The sequence below is a fragment of the Paramisgurnus dabryanus genome, chromosome 18 (assembly GCF_030506205.2).
Source record: "Paramisgurnus dabryanus chromosome 18, PD_genome_1.1, whole genome shotgun sequence".
Classification (NCBI taxonomy): Eukaryota; Metazoa; Chordata; class Actinopteri; order Cypriniformes; family Cobitidae; genus Paramisgurnus; species Paramisgurnus dabryanus.
Window position 1 is genome coordinate 29,206,625 of NC_133354.1, and position 26,699 is coordinate 29,233,323.

At 37.1% G+C, this 26,699-nt stretch overlaps 1 long non-coding RNA gene across 3 annotated transcripts; it reads left to right on the plus strand.

The window, feature by feature from the left end:
* Nucleotides 1-317: 317 nt before the first annotated feature.
* LOC135776706 (uncharacterized) lies at nucleotides 318-12,113 on the plus strand. 3 transcript variants are annotated; one of them, XR_010544173.2, is made up of 7 exons: nucleotides 318-591; nucleotides 1,166-1,208; nucleotides 4,028-4,145; nucleotides 6,199-6,278; nucleotides 7,158-7,215; nucleotides 8,584-8,696; nucleotides 9,570-12,113. It is a non-coding gene; the product is annotated as an uncharacterized lncRNA (long non-coding RNA). The 3 variants fall into 3 exon arrangements; XR_010544174.2 differs by lacking the exon at nucleotides 9,570-12,113 and adding an exon at nucleotides 9,157-9,286; XR_010544175.2 differs by lacking the exon at nucleotides 8,584-8,696.
* The last annotated feature ends 14,586 nt before the right edge of the window (nucleotides 12,114-26,699 follow it).

Genomic DNA, 26,699 nt, shown 5'->3' on the forward strand with positions numbered 1-26,699 from the left:
TATTGGATCCGCTACTCTTTATTTATACTACGTTATTAAACAAACAGAGATGCAAACACATCCCACCCAGCACAAGACGTCATTTAGACGTTGTTTTTTGGGCTAAATCACGTCGGCCCGTCATGACCTTCATTTAGTCCAAAAAAAGACGTTGAAAACTGGTCTTTGTTTGGTCCGTCTAATTCAGTCCAAATTTAGCCTATAATTAGACGTCTTTTTCGGACCACTTTTCAACGTGTCTCCATTCAATAATAATCCAGACAAAATATGCATGAATGTATACGCAGAAAAAATAAATACTGAGCACATATAATGAAATGCTTTGTTTAAAGTCTATTAATATTTCTGTTTATTTTAATTAAATAAATATGTTAAATGTGCTCTAAACAGGTCATTTTGGTCCACTACAGCACTGATAGAAGCACTTCATTTTCATCTTTTAACAAATATCTTTATTTTCTTTTAATATGATATTATTGGCAGAGGCGCGCGACCATCTCATGCTTTGTGGTCACGTGATTATTCAACCGGAGACGCGCGTTAGGGATTTTCTCCTCAGACCAGTGTTTCTGTTTTGTGGTCGATTCTGGGGTAAGTTTCCTTAAATTCGTTGTTACTTTATTGAAATTAGTTCACAGGGATGTTAATTCAGTTGTCAGTATATGTCGATACGACTAATAAATGATCAATTTGAATGTTTATCGTTTGTTAGTAATGTTAGCTCGAGCGCTGTCAGCTTGACTGAGCTCGTCGCGCAGGTGTGAGCTAATGGACATCTTTTATTTGTCTTTATATCTTCTATATAATCGTGTTATGCTTGTTTTTAAATGTATTTTAAATTGTTTAGTTAATTATAATAAGTTTACTCCAAGTATGTAGTGTGGGCTTTTTTCAGTTTACGGCTAGCCTGATTGAGCCCGTGGCACAGCTGTGAGCTAACAGTTAACGTTAGTGGATATTTGTTTTATATCTTTTATAAAAACGTGTTTTGAAACGTTTTTTCTTAAGTGTATTAAACAAATTATATCGCAAGTTTACTCCATGTATTGCAATATATGTGTGCTTTGTTCAGCTCCCTATCAAAATTACATTAACTACTCTACTTTAAATGTTAAAGGCCATTCTGAATAAATAACTGTTGTATATTTATTGTTACTTCTTTCAGATCCTTTTCTTGGTGTGTCTTGATGTTTTCTATTGGCTAAAGAGTAAGTATTACTTTGTTCATATTTTTACAGCCACCAGAATCAGACTCAAGTCAAGTGCTCAAAAGTGAAATAGCATGTTGGTCTCTTCAATGCAATGATAAATAAAATAGTTATAACTAATTAAATAGTCATATCTCACTTTGACTTTATGTACAGTTTGCTCGAGGTCAAAACACAGCTCATTCATACAAATCAAACAGTGACACTGGCTATATGTCTGCTTTCTTTTTTTATAGCAATAAAAGCATAGAGATATGTGACCAGTCACGGAAAGTAGGGACACAAGTCGGATCTGGGCATTTTGAGTTATTCACAGATTCTGAAAGTGCAGTTTCTAAGCTTTCCAACGATGTGTAACACATGGAAATCTGATAAGATTTGGAGAAGTTGTGGCCATTTGAATATAGGAACTCAGAAATACTCAAACCGAGAAAATCGAGACGAAAGGGACTCTTCTTTTCAGCTGGGGGAGACAATAGGGCTCATTTACATCTCATTTAGCTAAGCCATGCCCCCTGTAAAACCCTTTTTGAGATGTTCTAGCATCATATGCAGTATTTTATGACCAAATGACAACCCGCAAAAATAAACATGACTCTTTTACCTTTGTGGGGATCACAAGTCGAATCCAGTCTGTTTCAGGTTATCCAATGACCATTATTTGTCCACAAATGCGTATAATCCGTGAAATATAGATTGTTTACATCAGATTTCGCATGAATGTCTGGTAATACAATATAATATATAATCTGAAGACTATTTAAATCGTAACATGTAAGGGTATATGAGCTTACACCCCGTTAAACACATGAACCCGCCTTCAAAGTTTGTATTTAAAATAGGGAAGTAGTATAATAGATCATCCAAACAGCGCCGTCGAAAACGTGACATCCTTTAGAGAGGTTACCAATGGCTCGCTCGTTCCTCCATCAGCCAATGACTTAATGGAAAATATTGATAGACAAAACATGTAGCCAATTATATGAAGAATACAACTATATCTGTGTAACTTCTGTGTGTTTGGACTCATGATGCGCTGCAAGAACTGACATACAGATGACGTCAAAGTACCGCGAGAGCGAGTCGAAATTAAACTACTGCGTAAGTGCTCTCGCGGTACTTTGACGTCATCCGACTGCGGCGCCGCATAAAGTCAGTGACGCGGCTGACGTACGATGCGGCTGACTGTTATTTGTTCCGCCCCAGCTTCTTTTATTTTTCTTTTGTTTTGTGCGCCCGAGCTTTACAGTCTGGGGAGACGCAGGCTATAAGTTTAAAAAAAAAAAAAACTTAGCAAACATGTCTGAGGAACAGGGCAGCGCGTCACTACAGTCACGTGACTTCACGCTCGAGCCGGAAGAGAAGACAATGCTGAATAAAGTCGTAATTCTGCTATTTTTGGACCAAACTGTATTTTCGATGCATCAACACAATCTTACTGACCCACTGTTGTCACATGGACTACTTTGATGATGTTTTTTCTGGACATGGAAACCATACATAGATTTTCAATGAAGGGGAAAGCTCTCGGACTAAATCTAACGATAAAACATCTTAAACTGTGTTCCGAAGATGAACGGAGGTCTTCCGAGTTTAGAACGACATAAGGGTGAGTCATTAATTACATTATTTTCATTTTTGGGCGAACTATCCTTATTTAGTAGTCACGCTGTTCCCTTTGGGGGCGGAGGCGAAAACACAAGCTTATACAGTATGTAAATATACACACAGACAATGACGCCCCCCGCTGCACGCTAGAATCTCCGCAAAAACAAGCCTATTTTAACCGCAAAATGTACGCTTTTAAATATACAAAAACTGCTATCTCAAACATGGAGAGGCTTCTTCGTGATCTTAACTAACAGATTCTGCAATAAAACGAAAATCACAAATTTCGAAAAAAAAACTTTGTTTCTCATTTTCTCGAAACTTGTGCTGCCGACTTGAGTCCCTGGTTTCCGTGACGGGTCACATATATAAAGCAAAGACAACTATAAGATAATCCTTTAGGAGCCAGTAAAACATCTACAGTTACAGCAGTAAACATACTTGTTATGGGGTAAGAAAAACTAGTACAGTGTAGATATGAACTATGGTATCCTAAGCACTTCTCTTATTATTGCTTCTGTCTTGTTCTTCATTTTTTGTAGTGCAAATAAGGAGACTTAGAGTAAGTACAAATTGAGCTTTTAGTACTGACGTGAATATTACATCGCCATTCGTTTGAAAGAAATAAGACACTTTGAATGAAAGTGGTATGAATACTTAAAGGAATAGTCTATCCATTTTCCATATTAAACTATGTTATTACCTTAACTAAGAAGAGTTGATACATCCCTGTATCATCTTAGTGCGTGCACGTAATCGCTGGGGCGCGCTGCGACACTTCGATGGCATTTAGCTTAGCCTCATTCATTCAATGGTACCAAACAGAGATAAAGTTAGAAGAGACCAAACACATCAACGGTTTTCCTATTTAAGACGAGTAGTTATACGAGCCAGTTTGGTGGCACAAAATAAAACGTAGCGCTTTTCTAAGCAGATTTAAAAGAGGAACTATATTTTATGGCGGAATAGCACTTTTGGGAGTACTTGGACTCGCCTGAAAAATCTGCTCCCCTTCTCTCTCTCATAATGGGAGAGGGAGGGTGTTACTGCGCCGAGTCAAAGTACTCCCAAAAGTGCTATTCCGCCATAAAATATAGTTCCTCTTTTAAATCTGCTTAGAAAAGCGCTACGTTTTATTTTGTACCACCAAACTTGCGCGTATAACTACGATAATAATACTTTTTCTGATGCTGTTGTTTACTCCATTGTAGCATGTCTCTGTGAAACTGACAATCTCAGGTAGGAGCTGCTGGTTTGTGGTTGGCAGTATGGATCACAGTCTGCGACTCATGAGGAGCTGGGCTGGAGACATGAAGAGGTTGTTAACAGGTGTGTTCCTGTACTCTCTCTACCAAAATGAGATAGGGATTAGTCATGTGGGCCAATGTGTGTGAAACTTAATGTTTTTGCAAAGTCTTCAAACTCTTTGTGTTGATATTGTGGACCTTTTAATTTCACTGGTATGCCATGTCTCGCGAAAGTGACTAAGCTTGCTGATGACAGTGGCAGCCATAGTAGTGTTGAGTTTGTCTAATTGGAAGAAATGGTTATAGTAATCTACATTAACAGACCTGCCAACCTGTACGCATTTTGCGTAGCAGGTACTCATTTTGACCTCAAAGTACGGTGGTACGATTTGTCACTCTAAACTACGCAAAAACCTGATGACGCCCTTTGCCGCGCGAAGTACTCAAAAGAAGCAACAGAAAAAAGAAAAATATGTCCAATCATAGCACTGGGCTCATCCACCACATAGAAAGTGGGGATGATTGACAAGTCGTATGGCCAATCAGTAACAAGAGTCTGCTATCGATGGAATCACAACATCCAGCGTGATCTCCTTCCTCCACCCGCAGTTTCTGACCATCTTTTTCAACGGAGAGTCAAGACGTCTGACCCGCTAAGGTAAACTGGTCAGGGTGGATGTGCAAATAATGAAATAATGCATTAGCTTAATCCTATGAAGTCGACGGTCGCGCGGGCTCCGTTTCATAACGTGCACTTGACCGCAAGATGCGCTAACATTACTTCTGATTTGTAAATGAGCATCATTTATAATTGAGCGCTTACAAAAAGTACCATGATTTTACCATGGGGCAGATCATCCAGTTTTAGTCAAATAAAAACGGAAAGTTCACTCTCAGTGAAGGGAATCCACCTGACATCCGAGTGAAGCGGATTAAATGCGTTCTGAAATAACGCGCTCTTGATGTCAATAAAATAAAACGTCATATACAAACCACATCAAATAAAGTTTTATAAATGGAAAATATCTCGTATCTCGAGCGCCCACGTGATAGGTGCCTATGCCGTACTGTACTGCACTGTAAACAAAGCTACAATAAATTACAGACAGACATACAGTTAACAGCACTACTGTCACAGTTATGGTTGAATTTAAAGCAGTGTTAACTCTAAAATACTGTCTTAAAGGTATAGTTAACTTAAAACATGTAATTCAGTCATAGTTTACATAACAGAACAGACCATCCAAACATTTATGAGTTTCTTTATTGTGTGATACACAAGTTATTTTAAAGAGTGTTGATAACCACAGTGTCTGGTCCCCACTCCATTGTATTTTTTGCTAGTCAGGGAAAAACAACAATTTTTTTTCTAAATTTTTTTTGTGTGTGTTTCACTCAAGAAAGAAATCATGAAGGTTAGACACAATATGAGGTTGAGTAAATGATAACAGAATGTCATTTGTGGGTTAACCATCTCCCACTATTTAACAGTAATATCACTTTTAACAGTGTTTGTGCAGACATGCTAAACTTTGGAGAATACAGTATTTAACATTAATAATGTTATTAATCACCATGTAAGGCAAATTTAGTTAAACATGATTTTATTCACGTTTATAATTATTTTTAAAGCAGATTATGGCAGGATGGGGAAAAAAAGTGCAATGTGCAGCATGTTACCTTGAAAGTTACCAAGAGGTGTGTGTGCGTGCATGTGCGCGTGCATGTGTTAAATTATATGTTAAAAACCCGTGTTCTGTCCTTTCGGCCGATGCTACTGTACTCAAAAACATTTTCCAAGGTTGGCAGGTCTGCATTAACCATTTATTCATTGTTCGAGGTGAAGAGGTCTGAAGCTAATACCTGCCACTGTCTGATTGGTATTTCATTAGGAATCATGGGTTCCTTGGTATTTGAATTATGTTGAACCAGGCAAGTACTCCATCTTTCGATCATGTGTTCTATCTGCTTACACATTTCTAGCCAGAATAACATTTCGTGCTCTTAGCTTAGACTTCTCAGCGTGTTCGCATATCTCAGGTCAGATATTATGACTATTTTCTTATCTTCACTGGTCAATAAAAGTTTGTCTTAAAAGTCAATAATGTATGTGGGAAATTGTCTCCTCTTTGCAGGCCATCCATCCAAGATCATCTATCTGAGCTGCTGAAAACTGCCTCGGTACGGATCTGTTGGAGCTTTGTGTCACTGACTGGTAAGTTTTTATAATTAAGTGAATCTACATGTCCATATCTTTGATGAGATTGTCATGTTTTGTTGCTATGGTCTTTCTGGAGAGGGTGTCTGCCACAGGAATCTCCTTTCCTGTTCCGTGTTTGATGTCATATTTCTAGGGCTGTAGAATCATTCTTTAAAGTCATGGAGGAGCGGCATCTAGCAGGACCCTATGAAATCCATTAAATTTTTGTCCCGAATTCAGTTTTATTTTTCTCAAATAATCACACCAAACGCTTTTTAAAAAAGAGCAGTGTGACGCGACTTTTCATATTGCTAGCAACCAACGAGTCAGCTGTCTTGTCAATCAAATATTGAAGCGTGATATTATTTTGCTATAAACTGTCATATTAGCAGAAACTTTATAAAGAGGACGCTTGCTCTGACCTTGTTTGAGGGTGAGAGGTGCACAAACACAAAGGAAAGTGAGCGAGTGGAGTCTGGTTCTTCAAAGCAACTGTAAACTTCCCTCACCACACCGTAAGGCCCGCCTCTCCCCCCATTCAATTGGACAAGAAAGATGCGAATGTTGTCGGCTGCTTTTCCGCTCTCAGCGCTCCTTCAAAAGTGTGTGCTGCGGCTGGTGACAAAAACAGTGCGCAAATACTCCCTGCCCATAGAATATAATTAAAAAAGGCGCCTGCAACTGCCATAAATGCGTTTGGTGTGATTGGCCACTAAGAGTGATTCTTAGCTTTAAGAAATTTGACAACTTGCTTTTATACTTAAGATTGAAAGTAGGAGTATATTTCATGAATTCTTAGTACTTAAGACAAAAATGGCACTTTCAGAAGCTTGATAAATATGGGAACAGTAGTCCAACTTAAAACTAACTTCAGTTTCTTTCCTTTCCTATCAGTATTTCTGCAAATTCCTGTTCTGTGTCAAATGGCTTATGCAAGACTGAATCCATAAAGGTGAGTCGTCATCATCATGAGAAACGTCTTTGCTCACTGCATGCACATTTCTTTTATAAGCAGAATGACACACTTTGGTGAAGTGATTGTGTTTTTGGGGCTGTTTAAACTTGGTATTAAAGCCGCTCTATGCATTTCGGCGTTTTTGTCAAACAGCGACCCCTAGAGTCGCTGGAGAATACTTGCAACTGTCGTAATTTTCCACTCTAGTACTCCAAAGGTAATGACCAGGTAATGTTTCACAATTTCATACAAATATTAGGCTACTGCATAGTCTACTAAACTAAAGATGACAGTAATAGGATAATAAGAAGTTTATTCCAAGTGTAGAGTGCATATAATAATAAAGTACCGCGTTTGCTAGCTTGTAACGTTTTACATGATTGCAGCTAAATCACAAGTAAACATTACAAAATGCCATGACAAAGTTAATTGTGTACGTTGCATTATTTCATAACATTGTTCGCTATAATGTCACTATACATGATTATTGCTATCTATCATAATAGTTTGCAAATTGTGCATGTTCACACTATTTACAACCTCTAGGCTTATTTATGTCCTGATAATTATGTGAGATATTGACAACTGTTGTCATGATAATCGCATGACATACTACAAGCAAGCGCAACAACATACAACAAAGACGCAAACAAGTTTACAAATAAGAGATTTACTTACTAGTCCATCAACAAGAACGCCAGATCAGCATCCCATCCAGTGCTGTCTTTTAGCTCACGCCAACGAGTAAAAACCTGACCGAGTGGGACTCTTGTCCGGTTACTAACGCGGTCAGATTCTCTTTTCCTTTTCCAACTCTCTTCCGAACGCGCTTTCTTAACTTTTAAATTGTTTAGCCTCACGTCTCAAATTCGCGCGTGCAGTTGTTGTCATAGGCTTGATCAACTTTATGCGGCGCTGCAAGAACCGACAGCCGGATGACGTCAAAGTGCCGTCTCGGATCATTCTCGCGGTACTTTGACGTCATCCAGCGGTCGGTTCTTGTAGCGCCACACAACGTCGAACAAGCCTAACGTGTGTGACGTCGTTGCCGTAAAGCAAGTCGAGATCTCGCGAGATTTGTCAGGGGCGGTTCTCTCAAGCTTGCATTGATGGTTTTGGTAGCGCCGTCCTCCCCGAGCTTCAACAGGAGGATGATTCGCCCTACTATGACTTTGTTTACCACCAAAATAACTTTGAAGTTGTTACATTAAGGTAAAATAACTGCATAGTGTGTCTTTAAGATGTGTGTGTTTTTTTTTGTCGATCGGATCATAAGCGGATGAGAAGGACACATTCTGTTACACCTGGTATTTAAATCCGTCAGTTTTGTCCCCTTTCAACCTCTTCTGTTCTGAATACTTTTAGGGGATGGTCTGTGGAGACTGTGGGCGATTCCTTCTGCTGTCATTTAAACATGAGCAGGAGTAATGACGGGATTTAAATGGACGAAGCTAATATTATGCCAGAGTCCGCTGCTTGTAAGTAAACATGCGGCACATTGTTTTGTACATTTATATGTAAAAGCTTTCTTTTATATTTCTTTGATATTCTCTTGTGGGTGTTGGAACACAATCTACCACATGCACGCTTACACTACATAAGCAATCCGATTAAAAGTGTTTTCAACTACCTCTGAATGTGGTCAAAAGTGGACAACCTCAAGATGTTTTGAACATCATTTACACATGTCTTTAGCATCGTCCACTTGTGATCCGATCGACAACAGCACATCTTAATACCAAGTGAAAATAGCCCCTTTTTTACTTGCGCTTCCAAGCTTTATAATGGTAGAAAATATAAATTAGGGAACAACTTCGGACTTCAAACCTCAATAAAGTGCATTCATCCTTCACAGAGGTAATCCATATTCAAATGTTTACCGCAAACTAGTTATTATAGTTTATAAAGTTTAAAACATTATCTTTTCTTACTATATAGCATCGATTACCCACAGAAGAACTTTATTAACCCCTTGGAGCGGTGTGGATTACTTCTTTAAAGGCTGCACTTCTTTGGGAAAATGTACCCTGATCCATGTTTTTTCCCATATTAAGCTCGGAAAAGCAAGGACATTTACTAAAATAACTCAATGTGTTCGTCTGAACATGTGTATGTTGAGTTACTGAGTGTGAGTACATCACGGGGTAATTTTAAAATCTGTCTGAAGCATTGCTTTAAATATTTAAATGGAGTATAGCAATACATAATTGGGACTAAATAACAAAGGTAAAATAAAATATAAATTCCTTTTAATATTAGTGTACCTAATTGGATTGATCATGCTTTACTTTTTGTTAAGACAACCCCTGTTTTTAATGTTAACATTTAATTTTTTTTATGTTCTCACTTAGATGCTGTAACCATAAAGCAACCAGGACAACACACCTGGAGTGACCGAGAGCAGGATGTAGAAAGGACGAGAAAATATCAACTGGTGCCCATGAGGAGACATATTGTTCTTGGACCTGCTTTTTCTGTTTAGTAATAAGTGGTTTTATGTGGTTACATAAAAGTAATTTAATATTCAATCCACAAGCTAAATTTCCTACATTTTCTTAAAAGGGTAGTTGACCCAAAAAGGAAAATTCTGTCATTTACACAAACAGTTTGGTTACAAACATTTCTCACAATATCTGCCTTCCTGTTTATCAGAACAAAGAAATGTATGCGGGTTTGTAACAACATGAGAGTGTGTAAATGACATAATTTTCATTTTTGGGTGAAGTACCCCTTTTACATTTTTATACACAGGGGTAGGGGTGTGCAGCGGAGTCAGTATTTGTATCTGTAACAGTCTCAAAATTATTTGTATCTGTATTTGTATTCGGATTAAACCGGAAGTGGGTGGGTTGACAACTCATATTACATTAAAATGGCATTTTAAATGCATTTTTGCTTTTTATTATAATTATAACTTAAATAACTGTAAATATTTATTCAAAATAATAATACAAAATTTTAATCAAAAAGACAAATAACTTGATTCTCGTTAGTAATACTCATGGAAAGCAAACAACTCATTTTTAAAGCCTCATACAGCTTGTGCTATGCATCATTGTATTGTAGCATTAAAATAACAAACTTGAAAGCACGTTGACAAAACTGTAGGCTAGATCACCTTTAAATGTTTATTGTGCCTGTCAGCACAGTTCCATGAGACCCATTCTTTCTAAATGAGTGCGATGTTTTCAGAAAAAAATAAGTAGCCTACATTAATCCCTAGTCTAGCGATTTAAATATAGTAATTAAACATCTAAAATTATCGTTATTTGTAAGTTTTCTAAAAGAGTGAAATATAACCTAATACTACTCATATCCATGTCTGACATCTTGGTTTCAGTTTAAAAACATGCAGGAATTTGAAAATAAAATGCAGGACTTGCTTGATGCTTAAAGAGTTATTAAGGGAGATAAAGTTCGGGAACTGATTTATGTTAAAAAGTTATTAAGATCGACAAACTCGCGCTGACTGACAGATCCGAAATGCAACGCAGGGACACGCAAGTGGTGCAGTATATGCACAGAATAGTTCAAAAACATCTGTTTTGATAAGAATTTACGAAAGCAAACTTGCTGAGCTCATTTTTATCTATGTCCATATAGCGTTTGCGCGAATATAACGAATTGTTTAAAAAAAACTTTCTTATTAATCTTCATCTAAATAAATATATAATCAGATAGTTGTTTAAATTTTTAAATAACAGTATGCTCTATTAAAAATCAGTTTTGACTTAGTTCAAAACCAGCAACATGATTTAAAACAATCATGTAATTAGAAATATTTAATTCAAATGTTTCAGTTGTTATTTGCTTACTTTATTTTTATGTTAATTGCAATTCATGTCATAGTATTCTTCAGTTTAAATTTTGCTTTTAAAATGTTACATTTTCGTATTTTTATCTATTTACTTATTTATTTTATATTCACCTAGATTGACAATAAAGCTTGCTTCGACTAGAAGTAATTAAAATATCATCTACCGGTGCCACAGAGATACAGAGTTATTAACGAATATTTTATTATCAGAGTGCAGCATTTTATCAAGGTTTTCTGTCCGAATTAAATAAAACGGAATTTTTTTTTTTTTTTAAAGTTGGGTTAAAAAGTTTGATATTAGCAGCGTTTTTAAGATTTTAAACTAATTCCAAAACAGCTCGCGTTTCTAAATAAGGGTTGCGCCGAAAATGTCATTTTATAGATTGCACTCATTCACTTCACACACTTATTATTCTTGCTTTAAGGGGTTTATAATTTAGAGCTGTTCCAGTAAACATGTGATTATGTCTGGCCGAATATTTTCTCTGTTATTCGGATGTATTCGTTGTTCGTTTTGAAGCTATTATCCGTGCCCTTCCGAATAACGTATTCGGCTTCGGTCACATCCCTACCCAGGGGTAAAAGAAATGTATGTTAAACATTTTTAGTTTGTCTTTTTTTGTTACTGCTACTTTTAACAAGACTAATTATTCAGCCAAGCTTATTTTGTACTTTAAGAAATGAACAGCTTTTATGGGTTTTAAGACACAGATATGTGCTCACAGTTTGCCCATAGAATGCCCAGTGGTGTCCCACAATTTTCCCGCAGTATGCCCACATTTTTCCCACGTATTTGTATTTAAATAAATTTTTCCACACAGTATTTTGTATTTGTGATATCTGAATTTGTGATAGTAATTTGAATTTTAAAACAATTCCATGTATGTATGGCTATCTCAGATCATATGCATGTGAAAGGCAGTTTCTGGTATAAATAGATCATGAAGGTAAGAATCTTAACCATGCCAGGTGAGGGATATATTATGGCTGAAAAAACAATAAACCAATTAATGAAATATTCATGTCATATGTGTGTTTGACATATAAATTCGTATTACCTTTTTGTTAGCTGTCCTATTTGAGATAATTATTAGCCTAATAATAATAATAGTATAATTAATATTATATAATACATTCTTGAAACGAGGTTAAACCCTTGGAAAGACATAGGAAATAATATAGAAATTTAGCCCATTTATAGACGTCTTTTCAACGACCATGAAAAGACGTCTTTTAGCCTTTCACTTTTCAACCAAATTTAGCCTTTTTCTAGACGTCGATTTATAGACGTCTTTTCAACGACCATGAAAAGACGTCTTTTAGCCTTTCACTTTTCAACCAAATTTAGCCTTTTTCTAGACGTCGATTTATAGACGTCTTTTCAACGACCATGAAAAGACGTCTTTTCACCTTTCACTTTTCAACCAGAATTTCACGTCATTAAGACGTCTGGAGAAGTCGTCGTTTCGACGTCTTTTCAACCAGATTTTGCTGGGTGGGATGTATGTTCAAAAAGAGAAAGGTAATCTAAGCCCTCGCACCCAGGCAAATATCCAGATACTTAGGCTACATTGCCACCGACCCCTGCCATCCCTACCAAACTAGGTATATAGAGTAAAATGAAATTCGAAAATCAAAAGATGCCGACATTAATTTGGAATATTCAACTTCATTTTTTATGTTAAACCAAAACTGTTATTGAACTATCTAGCACTTCTTCTTGCTTTACTCCTTCTTCCTGGCCACCTCCTGCAACGTAACCAGGGCCTTCCATCTGGCTGCATTCATTTATATTAATTTCACATTATAACCATAATAAATATATTTAATAAACCCAATCATAAATGAACAAAGCTGACAATGTTTGTCAAAGCATCACAAAACACTTTACTGTTTTTGCACTGACATATCAAGCAATACTTGTGTAGATGACCCCTTTTATCAAACTCTTTTGACTACAATAATATGTATAGTATATTAATGATAGAAAGTGCAGGTCTAGAGATTATAAATGTAATTGGTGTGTTATGGTTTATGTAGTTTTCTTTCCTTTTTAGATAGAGCAGAAGCAGTAAAAGTGCCTCTTTTAATTCCTCTCTTGCAGATTAAAAGAGCTTTATCCACTTATTATTTTAGATTCAAAAGTCTACTTGCTGTCCCAGTGTTTGGTGACTTTATATTAGAGCTTTGCCTTTTTTAAATCTAGAGTCAGCTTGAGCTTTGCTCGTGCAATGGGCTTGACATTCACATTTCTTTTTTGCTACTATCTCTGTGATCTTTGAGCAAACTTTTTAGATATAAAAAGATGGTTCATTAATAAGAATATTATTAAACAAAGGGACGGAGAAAGAAACTGCAGCGCGTGGTCGTGACTTTCAAACCAAGCCAGTTGTTATCGCAATAGAAACGGAGGCACGCAGCTTGAAACTGCACGTGAACTTTAGAGCTGACTGACTCTGATCACGGCCGTTTTCCGATCGCCTCGGGTTTTACACATAATGTTAATCGAACCCGGTCCTCCGTGAAAACCTCTATGCATACAACTCTGCTCAAGTTCAGAAACATGTGACGCTGAACTCGCTTCATGTCGCACCCAATTCATCGAGAAACAGCAGACTCATCGGGAGAGACACGATGTGCTCGCAACCAAAATGCCATTAATAATGAAAAGCCGCAGGCGCCGAAAAGCGATGTGTTTGCATCCCTGATTTAATCAAAATGTGGTTGACAAAGAAACTTTTAAGGAAAAATACAATATGGAGAAGTTACATACAGCACAATTTTTAAGACCAAGACATCAAAATTTAAGACTTTTTTAAGTCTTTTTAAGGTATTATTTCCAAATTCATAAATTCAATGCTTTTAAGGCTTTTAAAGACCCCGCGGGAACCCTGGTCTGATCTTTATTTTTATTTAAACAAGCAATTAAAGGTCACATAACACATACTAGCCGTTTCTCAATGTCAAGGACTGAGTCCTTTGTTCGAAAAATTGCCCACAGACAGGAAAGGATGCATATGTGTATCCTTTGTGCTCTTTGCACTCTCAAATCACCCACAATCCTATGTGCGCAGCACCGAAAGCACACATTTTTACTGACGTAATGATGCAATGACGTACACTTGCTAGCCTGTTCCATTAACGTGTTCTCCAAATGCTAAAGAGGAGCCTCGCCTAGCCTCTGAAGGAAGTGACTTGTAAGGACTAGTCCTGCCAAAGGAAGTACCTTTGACATTGAGATACGGCCACTGTTTCTTCTAAACTCATGTTAATCTTGAGTACCCCTTACAAAAATTAACCATGGTTATATTACAGTTAAAAAACAGGGCTACCACAAATTAACCATGGTTTTGTAACCATAGTTTTTCAGACTTCCTCCCCTGAGCAGTCCTACGAATGCTCACACTGGCCACACCAAATTAAATCTTTCTTAGTTCGTGCTCCTAAATATGAAAGAGCCTGAAAAATAATGGGACTCGGCACATTGTTGAAAACTTTAGGCATATAACCCGGCCTGGGATATAAAAATCCCTGGAGCGAATTCAAGGCATGTAGGGGACACTGACAGGGCCTGGAGGTCTCCCATTCTCCTCATAGAAGTAATTGCAAAAAGAAACAGCTTTGAAAGACAAAACTCTGAGTGGCTTAAAAGAAGCCAGCATGAGCCCCTCCAACACAATCGCCTGGTCCCATATCGGCACTCTAGGGCGACTCACAAGCCTTAGCCTACGAATGTCCTGAAGGAAGCAAATAATAAAAGGGGATCTATCAACCGATGTTCCTTCCAAAGGCCTTTGATAAGCAGAGACAGCTGCTACATAAACCGTCAGCATGGAAGGGGTTAGTCCTGTAGAGAATCGCTCTTGCAGAAATTCCAGTACTACATTAACAAAGCGGTAAACAGGATTCAATGGCCCTCATTTATCATTCTTGCGTAGAATAGGGCGTATATGTTGGCGTAAGATTGTGCTTACACTCCTCTCACCGCCTGATTTATGAAACTGTGCGTACCGTTGATATTCAGGTGTACGCAATATCTGCCCTTCATAAATGCCGCGGCTGAAAACGATCGTCATTAGAATAACACGTCCATATAAATTCAAGTCTCCACCTCCCCCACGCCCTCATTTTACGACATTGACACATGGAAGACGGCAAAGAAGAGAAAACCGGGGAAGTGGAAAGAAACATTTTTTTTTATTTGGGAGTTTAAAGAGCGGGATTAAAGACATTAATAATTGCATGACATTTTGTAATATTTGTATTATTATTTTTATTATTAATGACGCTTAATTGATATTTAGAAGAATAATTATTTATTATTATTATTATTTACTGTTGCCTACATCTAAATTCTATGTCTGCTTAATGGTTCAGTTAATTTTTTTTAAATAATATTTTAAAATGATGTAGTAACTTTTGTAGTGTGTTGTTCTGTATTTACATAAAGTTGTTTGTTAGCTGTATCTTAGATCCAGTTTGATACGGAGCTCCGGATATAATTCAAATTAACAATTTGTTTCCACGACATCCACATGTTTTACCAAGCTAATTCATAATTTGAAGTAATAATAATTGTAATAGTAATTACGAAATATTATAATAATTAATTCCAAGGAGCAAACTGTTGAATATTGGGAGCAAATTCTAAATTTATGGCCATACTTTAGACTAAATAAGAAAAAATAGTGTCCATAATGTAGCATAAAAAATAATTCGTGGCCATAATTTTGTCCGCATGTCATCATGATCGGATTTACGGCTCCATTCAACACAAGCATTTTACCTTACCTCATATGTATTTATTTATCATCGAATGGTATGTAACTAGCTTACCTTTTATTGCATTACCATGTTTTCGTAGCACATCCTTGTGCTTTCTTGCAATGTGCCGCTTCAGATTCCAGGATTACTAAACTTTTACAGTCTCTCCGCAGTCCCTTTCAATTTTTCTTCCTGCTCAATCTTAACTTTGATTTTTACTTTACATTTATGTATTAGGCTTGAATTCCATAACTTATTGCTAGACGTTTTTACAGATTCTCGAACTAGCAAATTATCAAAGGGCGTTCTGGGTTCAACGAGCGGTGCTGAGGGAGCGGAATTTTCGGAAAGGCGCTTTTATGGTAATATTATCGCTCCGCTCCCACTAAGCTCCGTTCATGTGCTCGCTGTTAAACGTCAGGCAAAGCGCACAGGCTCTCGACTGAAGGAATACATATGCATACAAATCAAATGCTTTGGTAAAGTATCACAAATTAAACATTGAACATTGTTGCATAAAAATAAACACTGAAGTTTATAATTACTATGTTTTTTTACAGTGGGTCATAATATATCATATATTTTAGTTTGTCAGTGCGTTTTGTGGTGTTAGGAAGTGTTTGCGCATTTCTGCACTAACTCAAAATGTGCGTACACCACCTCCTGAGCTGGCGTAGGATTTGAGCGTGCCGTACGCCAACGTCCATATTGATAAATCTCAAATTCACCGTGGTTTTGGGTGTACGCAAGGTGTACGCTGGAAATTTGGTGTACGCACTTTTGATAAATGAGGGCCATTGTCCTCAGGCTAGTCCTCAAAAGGGCACGCCATGCTCCGTGACCGCACTGAAATGAAGTAACCCTAGAACATAACCTGCTGCGAAGTAGATTAAAGAGATGTTCACAAGTCTCTCATCTAAAGTCTGAGTTGTGTCTAAAGTCTTTCAACTGGAGTCAGAGTCAAGTCTAGGGTCTTTAGCACTGATGTCCGACTGAACACTGATCATTTCATGCGTTGATGAGGGGAAAAAAGGTATATTTAAAAATTTTGTAAATACCCTTTTTTATTTGGACAAAATCAGTACATAATATACATACAAAAAAAACACATGTAAAAGAATGCTATTATTATTAAGTTCAAACTGGGCAAACTTTATTTTGAGATTAAAGCTAATTTTTCATTTAACCAAAAGTGTAAACCTTTAACGGGGTTTATAAAAACATACAATAACAAAGTTTTTTTCTTGTACTGTTATGTTTATATTAATGATTCCACAGTTTCAACAAGGCTTAAACCGAGCATAATTCAACATAACAATGCACGATGAATCAATCATTTTCATACAGTTCATTAAAAATGGCGACAGTTTCTCATTATTATAAACAGTATTGCTATTGTTGACAGTTTTTATCAGAAAACAACTGTTTTAAGTCAAAATTAAAATAAAACACACGCTGTTTGTGATATAACTAGATGGGCGGGAGAGCACTGTACACATTAATATCTTAATATTTTATGTGCTCAATGAAGGCTTGGCTGAAGGGCCGCTGCCATTGAGCTGTTGTAGAGCTGTTCTTACACTCCTCCCAAAAAGAGGAGACCTGACCGATATTAAGAATTGGCGTCATGTGTCCCTCCTCTGTTTAGATTACGAATTGCTCTCCAAAACTTTGACTTTAAGACTATCTGAAGTAATAGAGCAAGTCATTCATCTAGACCAGAGCTATTACGTACCAGGTAGATACATTTTTGATAATGTTTCATAAGTATGTGATGTCCTTGATGTTTCCAAGTTGTTAAATTTGGACTTTGCCCTGATCTCAATAGATCAGGAGAAATCCGTTTGATAGAGTTGAACACGAGTTTCTCTGGAAAACTTCAACAGCTTTTGGCTTTTGTGGAGATTTTGTGGAAATTATGAAAGTATTGTACACAGATGTTGTGAGTTTTCTGAAAGTAAACGGTGGCTTTTGCACTCCTTTCAAAGTTGGTAGAGGTATCAGGCAAGGATGTTCGTTGTTGGAAATGCTCTATGCCAGTGGTTCTCAACTCTGTTCCTGGAGGCCCACTGCTCTGCACATTTCTCTCTTATCTGACAGACTTCAATCTGTTCATGGAGATATCTCAGGCATGAAAACGGGTCAGGGGTGAAAAAGGTAACACCATAAGCAAAAAAATACAAAAAAGACTTATGAGGGCACTTTTGTTTCTTTAACCCTCTGGGGTCCGACCATTTTGGGACACTGTCAGAGGTTCTGATATGCTCTTACATTTGGTAATTTTTCAGTTGCTTTAAAACATAATTGTCATGATTTCGGTCTCATTGGCCGCTTTGTTTTTGTTTCACCATGTGTTGTGTTATGTTTGTGTTTTGACAGCTCCACGCATGCGCGCTTTCCACCTGGTGACCTCATTATTTCCGACTCTTCTCACCGGCGTCCCACACCTGATCCTTATTATTTACCCATCCGGTTTGATTTAAATTCACCTCGTTTCCTCTGTTCCTTGCAAGTTCGTCATAGTATGTTCGTGCCCGCTAGCGTTGCTAGTTCCTGTCTAGTCTTGCTCTGAAAGTTGTCTGATTCGTATCTGTGCTTTCTGCTGCCTTTGCCCCTTAGATTCCCTGCCCCGTTTTCACTCTGTTGTGGATTATCATCAGTCATCGTCTTCCATCCCAGCTGGTCTTCTCTTCGTCGCTGCTATCTTGTTTTACCCGACTGGTGTGGCAACAGTCGTGTTTCTCCCTCTACACCAGTGACACTCCGGACGCTGTCCAGCGGCTCGTGCTGACCGGGAGCGTGCGCTGTCCAGTGCTTAGTCAGCTGAAGACTCCGTTAGCCATCTCTCTCTCTCTGTGCCCCGCCAGGAAGCTCTCTCTGTGCCCTGTGAGGATTACATCGTGTGTCTACGGATATAGTGGATGTCTTACAGCCCTTCTGTGTTTCCCACTTTGAGTTTTGCCATATTTATCTTACATTGTTACATGAAGACATAGAGTGTTATTCTCATATACATACCCACTGATAATTGTGTACCATCATTAAAACCCTCTGCACTGGGATTCCTGAGTTGCGTGGTTCCTGTCAATAATAATGGCAAGTGTCTCATACCACTGTGTTCAGCACAAACTTGGCTAAAATATTATATGAGCTATATGTATGTACATGTTTGTATTTTTGAGAGAAAAATGTTTAAGAGTGGTTTTTAAAAAAGCAATCATTTTAAGTCACTGATATAAGTCCACAAAACCCTTTTCTTTAAAATGATGTGAAAATCATCCTGCCTACTCATTCACATAAAACAATATATTGATTTAGAAATTGTAAGACACTTTTTGTTTAGAGGGGCCGTATGCGAGAAGGATTGATTGAACAAAGCCTTGCATAATGAGGTGCATAATGAGCTGCATAATGAGGCAGGAGGGAACTACAGTAAAGAATGTGAGGACAAATGTATACATGTTTGTTTGAGGTTTATTAAGAAGTTAACAATATAATCAAAATAGAAATGAAGGTCAGTAGGACATTTTCAGTTTATTTGGGAACACACCCTATTTAAAAACTTAACTTGTATAAGAAACTGATAAACAACAGAGCTGTAAACTTCATGTGGCTCATGTTACCATATAACTTTATGTCCAAAAAGTGTGAATATGTTTTGTAATGATGAGAGGGATGCAGACCTGTAAGAGAGTTATGAACAGCTGTTAGCATAAATTGTCCACAGAAATACCCTTAAATACATAACTGATGGGTAAATGATAGCACTACATTCAGATAAACTATCGGATTGAATTGAATTGAAATTTATTTGACAGAATTTTATAAAAATGTATAAAATAACAATTTTCCCATACACTTAAAAAAACTGCCGAGGATATAGACACAAAAAAGCCTAAGGCTTATTTCCATTGTGGTCCTCGCTGTAAATAAAGCATACAGGCAATTAGCAGGAATAATGCAAAACCCACAGATGACAGAGACTACAAACGTTTCTCCTAAGTCCACTTTACATAATAACACTGCAAACATTAACACATTTGTCATACAGTATCTTCCATCAACCACTTTTTCAATACCCTTTTAAAATGCTTCAGCTCTGTTATGTTCTTTATAGATGTAGACAGTTTATTCCATGCCATAGCACTAGTATATAAAAACAAATTTTTCCCTACTAAACTTTTAAATCCACAAGGATATATGTTAAAATCCCTGCCCCTAGTATTGTATAGATGTTGGGTTCTCACCATATTATAATAATTTACTAAATATTTTGGAACCATATTGTTTAAAATTTTACGTGACATACCCAATTTTAAAAATATCACTCTTTTTTCGACATTCAAGAGACCCAACTATTTAAAACAATCATTATTTATGTGTGTACGCGGGTGCATTTTTAGGATTGTTCTGACTAATTTGTTTTGAGACTTTTGTAATTTATTTTTCCATCTCTGTGAACAACTACTGTACCAAAATGATGATGCATAATCAAAATGAGGTTGTACCAAAGCATTTGCCAATAATCTTAAAGAATAAGTGTCCAGTAAGTTAGCTTGCCTAGCTAAAAAAACCTTCCCACAAATCTTTGTAATCATTTTACTAGCCATATAATCACCTGTTAGTTTATTATCTTTAAAACAGCCCAAATATTGTACTACACTTTATGACTCCAAAATCATGTCGTTACTTTTAACTACAAAACTACCCTGTTTATTTAATTTCATTTTGGAAGCAAAAAGAATAGCTTCCGTTTTACGTTTTGAAATCTCCTCTAACTGTAAAGACATTGTTTTCTCCACCATCTCTTTATCTCGATGGGCAACCACAATTGCTACATCGTCAGCATAAAGAAAGAGTTCCTCAGGACACGCTACCTTTAAATCATTTATGTATAAAAGGAAAAACAACGGTCCTAATAGGCTCCCTTGAGGCACACCACAATTAATAAATAAGGGATCGGATAATGTACCCTTAATATCAACTTGTTGCTTCCTATCTTTTAAATAAGATTGAACCCACTTAATAGAATTTTTATCAAATCCTATTGCCTTTAATTTGTATATTAAAATTTCATGATCTATGGTATCAAAAGCCTTCTGCAGGTCCAGCATAACCATCCCACAGAAGTCTCCTTTATCTACTGCTTTCCTTATGCTGTCAGTCAGATGTATTATACAGGTTTCAGTGGAATGTAAGGGTCTGAACCCGGATTGTAAAGCATACAAAATACTATTTTTAACAATATAATTTTCAATTTGATTATATATAACCCTTTCCATAATCTTAGATGCCATACATAAAATAGAAACAGGCCGATAATTTGTCATGTCTGATTTACAACTCTTTTTATGTAAGGGAACTACTCTAGCACTTTTAAAATCTAAAGGGACTTCCCCTTGTTGAATAGACAAATTTATAATGTATGCTATAAGGGGTGCTGTTACCTTTGCTGAATCCTTAAAATATTTGACAGGAATATTATCAATTCCAGGAGCCTTGTTTATGTTTAGCTCACTCATAAGTTTATAAATGTCACTATCAATAACAGGACATAATTTAAAAGCATCAGAGGCTACTCCTTTTTGACCATAATAAAACTGAGTCGTCTTCTCATTATACTTATTTATACTTGGTGGAATTTGCTTTCGCAAATTACTAGCTAACGATATAAAATATCTGTTAAAACTTTCAGACACCTCCTTTGGGTTAGAAACTAAATTCCCTTTTATCTTAAGATTAATATTTCCTGATTTCCCTTTCACTGTATCAGAGTAGCCTAAGTTCTTTAATACTCCCCATAGCTTTTTTGGATTCTGACTGTTTTGTTTTATTTTATCCTTAAAATAATTGATCTTAGCCTCCTTAATCACATCTCTTACCTCATTTCTCCTTTGTTTATACTGCTCAAAACTAATAGAATCCATATTTTTCCTAAACATCTTAAAACTAACATTCCTTGATCTAAGAAGCTGATGTATATCATCCGTAATCCATGGTTCAGATTTTTGTTTTACTCTTACTTTCTTAATCGGTGCTACCATATCTAAAACCTTGCAAAATAACTCCTTAAAACAAGCCCAAGCTATATCTACATTTTTACAATTTAATACAGGTGACCAATCTACTCTCTTCAGAACCTCACAAAATGCATCTGGGTTATAAGTCTTTGTCGATCTCAATAAAACTGTATTTGACCATTATAGTTTTTCTTCTTAATCTTTCTGCATAAGTAAACCATACAGTGATCACTTAAGCAACAATCAACAACCCCACTACTGACAATCCTATTATGGTCAGATACCAATATCAGATCAATAATAGATTGAGACATTGGAGTAATTCTAGTCGGCTCCTTAATCAGTTGCTTCAATGAAAAAAAATCTGAAAAACCTTTAATGTTTGTATATCGAAGAGTCTTGTTTTAACATGTCCGTATTTAAGTCTCCACATAATATAACCTCAGATCCCTGTAGTTTTGAGCAGTTATTTAACACGTCTTCCAACACATCATAGAAATCACTTTGGTCAGGAGGTCTATACACTATTCTTATCTTGAAAACCAACTCCGTGTTTACATATACACATACGCCTCCGCCATTACGGTTCCTATCTCTTCTTATCAAACTATAGTTTGTAATTTCAATTTCAGAATCCATGATAGAAGAATCCAGCCATGTTTCACTACATCCAAATATTGATGGTTTAAGATCAGAGCATAATAATCTTATCTCTGTAATTTTCGGTAGTAAACTCCTTACATTTAGATGTGCGATAAACAAACCCTTTGGAGCTTTCGTGAAGTCTGTATTGCTAACGCTATCCCCCTGACACGGGCTTACCGGTACCTCCTGGATATGCTCAACCGACACTGGCTCCTGCTCTCGGTACTCTACGGAAGCGGCGCCCGGGATTAGGGCAGGAGACAGCGGGCCGTGTCCCGCGCGCGTTATACAGACGTCGTCAGATGTTGATATAGACAGCAATCGTCCTCGCCCCGCATACGTTAAACAGTCTATGATGACACTCCTTACCGACTCAGCCTTCCTCCGAACCGGACAATCAGCTCCCAATGTCGGGGCACATCCCAGCTGCCCGTGCTCCCCATGGGCCGCCCGACCAGCACCCAATGCTTCTCAGGCCTCCTCCACGCCACGACCGCCGTGCAAACCGAGCTGCAACACCCCTCTTGTATCTCCATACGAGGGGGTAACCCGATCCCAATGTTCCGCAATGTAGCTCCACTCACTTGCAGTCATTGCCTTTTGAACATTCGCGCCATACGGCGCGTCAAACTCGGCCGTCGCAATGCGATCTGTTTGTTGTTGGCTCACCACAGCAGTCGGTCCCGGGCATTGATGGATATCACCCGATAAGAATAAACACAAGGCTATAATTGTCCCTTCACGACTTCGGCCCTTGTTGTTAACTTCCTTTTTAACACACCGGACCGTCCAAGAATGGGAGATAAACATCTCATACACTGTGTTCGCTCCATAACCCCAATGTCTCTTTACAGTTTCAGTATCATTCACTATAAAATTATGCGATCCCACATTGTGGTTTTGTACGCCATAAAACACGTTTAAAAAAATTATGTAAATAAGAGTAGTTAGCGTTCCCTGTCTGTTTTCAGATGACTGTTTTCAGATGCCCATCCCATTATCGTCTAGCTTCTGTTTTAAACGCGTTTCTGTAAGCGAGTATGAACTTTAAAAACACATCGCATATGTCCATGTCTCCGTGGAAACAACGCGGCGCTCATAATAAAACGGTTTTGCGTGTAAAGCGCAATGTATGGAATGCATTGCATGTAAACTATATCATATTACAGCATTACTCAAAGTTGCCATGAAGGATACGAAAGTGAATAACTGTGTCTAACACTGTTCAGCATCTAACAATGAAATCCGCCATTACGTGATCACGCGCATACTCGTTTGTAAATAAGCATGGAAACATATTACAGCACACACTTAAAAGATACAGCAGTGCAGCATTACTCAAAGTTGCCATGAAGGATACGAAAGTGAATAACGGTGTCTAACACTGTACAGCATGTATCAATGAAATCCGCCATTACGTGAAATCATGCGTACTCGTTTGTAAACAATGCGAAAGTTTTTCAATCCGAAGCATGCAGTCTGCTGAGGTTGCTTATGTAGGCTGAACTGCACAAGCCATATTACATGATAGCAAATGTAAATGAAGAAAAATGACTTACAGTTTCTTCAGGAATATATCCTCCTCCATTGGGTCTTCCATTGTTCATCTTCTTAGGTAACGTTAAAGATAAACGCTTCTCTTCCTCAATGTCCAGACATAAATGAAGATATTCCTCACATGTGTGTATAAAGTTTATAATCCAAACATGCGGTAAAATCTTTAAATCTGATCAAACTTTACGCTTTGTTTATTATTGTTGGAACTGCTGGTCTCTTCATTACCATACCAACAGCCTGTGGGCGTGACCGAATTAAAGATAATGAGCTCAGCCAGGAAAAAGACAGTTCTATAGTATACAGAACAAAGTGGAAAAGGGCAGAAATACAAACAGAAGTAAGGAGGAGGAGGATGTATTTTTAAGAATGAGATATGGACACACACGATTAAATAATACACTGTTAATAATAAAGAAGCATGCTGATGGCAACTGTCAATTCTGCGGGAGTTCAGAAACAATAGAGCATGTTATTTTACACTGTACTAAATATCAGGAAGAAAGACAAAGATTAATAGCACAATTGCACAGAGAACAGATGAAGTTAAATTTACAGGACATTTTACAAATAAGCTCAGGTGGAATTTGTATAAGTATGTAATTGGCTTTCTGAGGAATACAGGACTAATTAAAAGAATTTAGTTTAATTTTGTTTTGTTTGGTTGTTGTGTGTATATATATTATATATACACATATATATTAATTTATTTATTTTGCATATTTGTTTGTTTCATATTTTTGTGGAGATTAGACTCTAGTACCACACTCCAGTCCAGATGGTGGCGGTAATGCACTATTAAAGTTAGTTGCCAACCACAATTAAAACGGAAGAAGAAGAAGAAGTTTGAGTGCTGATGGCAATTGTGCTCACTCTGGCTGTTTCTCAATTCTAAGAATGCAAAGAACGGACTTGTGTTCTCGTGGAGACTGGTCTTGCAAGGCGACCTTGGAAGAACGAACTCAGAAGGTTGCGAGAACACAGAACGCACTTGTGAGAATTGAGATGTGTGTGATCTTCCTCCTGGTCACGTGACCTCCCCAGATTTCAATGCTCAAGTCTGCACTCGATGCATCCTCGATATCAAGAACTCATCCGGGTATTTTCACGCATCCTCTGTACTTGCGTTCTTGAGAATTGGAATTGAACTTCGACTGTTAATGATGACGTAGAGCGAGGACACAAGGACGTAAGATCGCTGAAGAACGCATATTGAGAAACAGCATCTTTGTCCTGATCCAGAATTGTGTTGACCAAGTGTGGTCTGAGTTATTTAAATTTGTGAATGTTTATTTAACTGTTGATTGTGATTCAGTGGGCATTGCAGAGGACTATTTTTTATTTTATTCTTTCTTACTTTCTGAGAATGCGTGTTGTTCTCAGTTTATGTAAACACTTAATTTCTTTATGTTGATGAGCGGTAATGAGAGGGTGCCATTTAACTTATACACTTTTGTAGATGTTTATATTTAGTTAGGAAGAAAGGTAAGACTCTGTTTGGTTTGTTCTTTTTCTTTGGTAGTTATTTACAGGTTATCTTAATAGTTAGAACTTTTTGTTTGTTATGTTGGCCTTGACCTCTACTGAAGATTAGCTTATTTTATAATCCTTCAATATCAACAAATAAACTAAGTTTATTGGTTAATTTTGTTGTGCCGTTTCTTTTTCTGGATCAGGAGATTGATGTGGCCGTCAGTCATTTAATTGAATTATTGTTTTAGTTCTTTATTTAATTGTTACAACTCCTCCTTCCCCTATACTTAAAGGAAAGGACGTAACAATTGACATACACAAAAGTAATTTTTATTGAGCATAAAACTACATTTTCACAACACTTTTCAGGACTCAAAAGCTGTGTCAAAACAGGCATACTTCCCTACTATATAGTAGCCAAAAAAACAGTAGGTGAATGAAAAGTATGTCAGAATCCTTAGTATTCATAAAAGGGTAGGTGAGAATTACCTGAATTTGAGATGTGAAAACATTTTAAATATATGCCTACTTAACTACTAAAGTAGGACAACATAGAAGTGAAAAGAGTAGTATGTCCGAACCCTCAATGTTCATAAAAAAAGAGTAGGCATGAAAGCAGTAATTGATTAATACTTTTCTATCTGTGCCTTCCCAGGAATCATAATTTTTTAACATTTCAGAGATCAGCAATTTGAATATACAAACCCAGAACACAATCCCTCTTGTTAAAATCGCATTTGTTAAAATAATGAAGAGTAAACTGAAAGCTATTAAAGGTGTAAAGATAGTGTAGAGTATAGTATATTTGTGATATTGCTGTAAAGTACGTTTTATTATGTATAGCACACAGTGAAGCTCTTTTAAGGCCATGTAGTGTACAACTCCAAAGTGGATTTCCACACCACCCAAACCACATACATCTTAAATATTGCAATACAGCACATAACATAAAATATAGCTGCAAGCAGCAATACGGGGCCAAGCATCTACAGTGCAGCGAGCACCTACAGTGCAGCGGGCATCCAAGGCGCAGCAAGCACATAGCAGAACCACGGCAATGCAGAACCAGGCTGTGGAAAATAAGCTTTCAGAGCTGCATTGACATATGCCAATCATCAAAGGTGCAAAAATGACACCACAGGTCAGAAATAAAAGACATACAATGTATATAAAATCGGATAGCTTAAGTGAGAATGAAGTCCAGACAA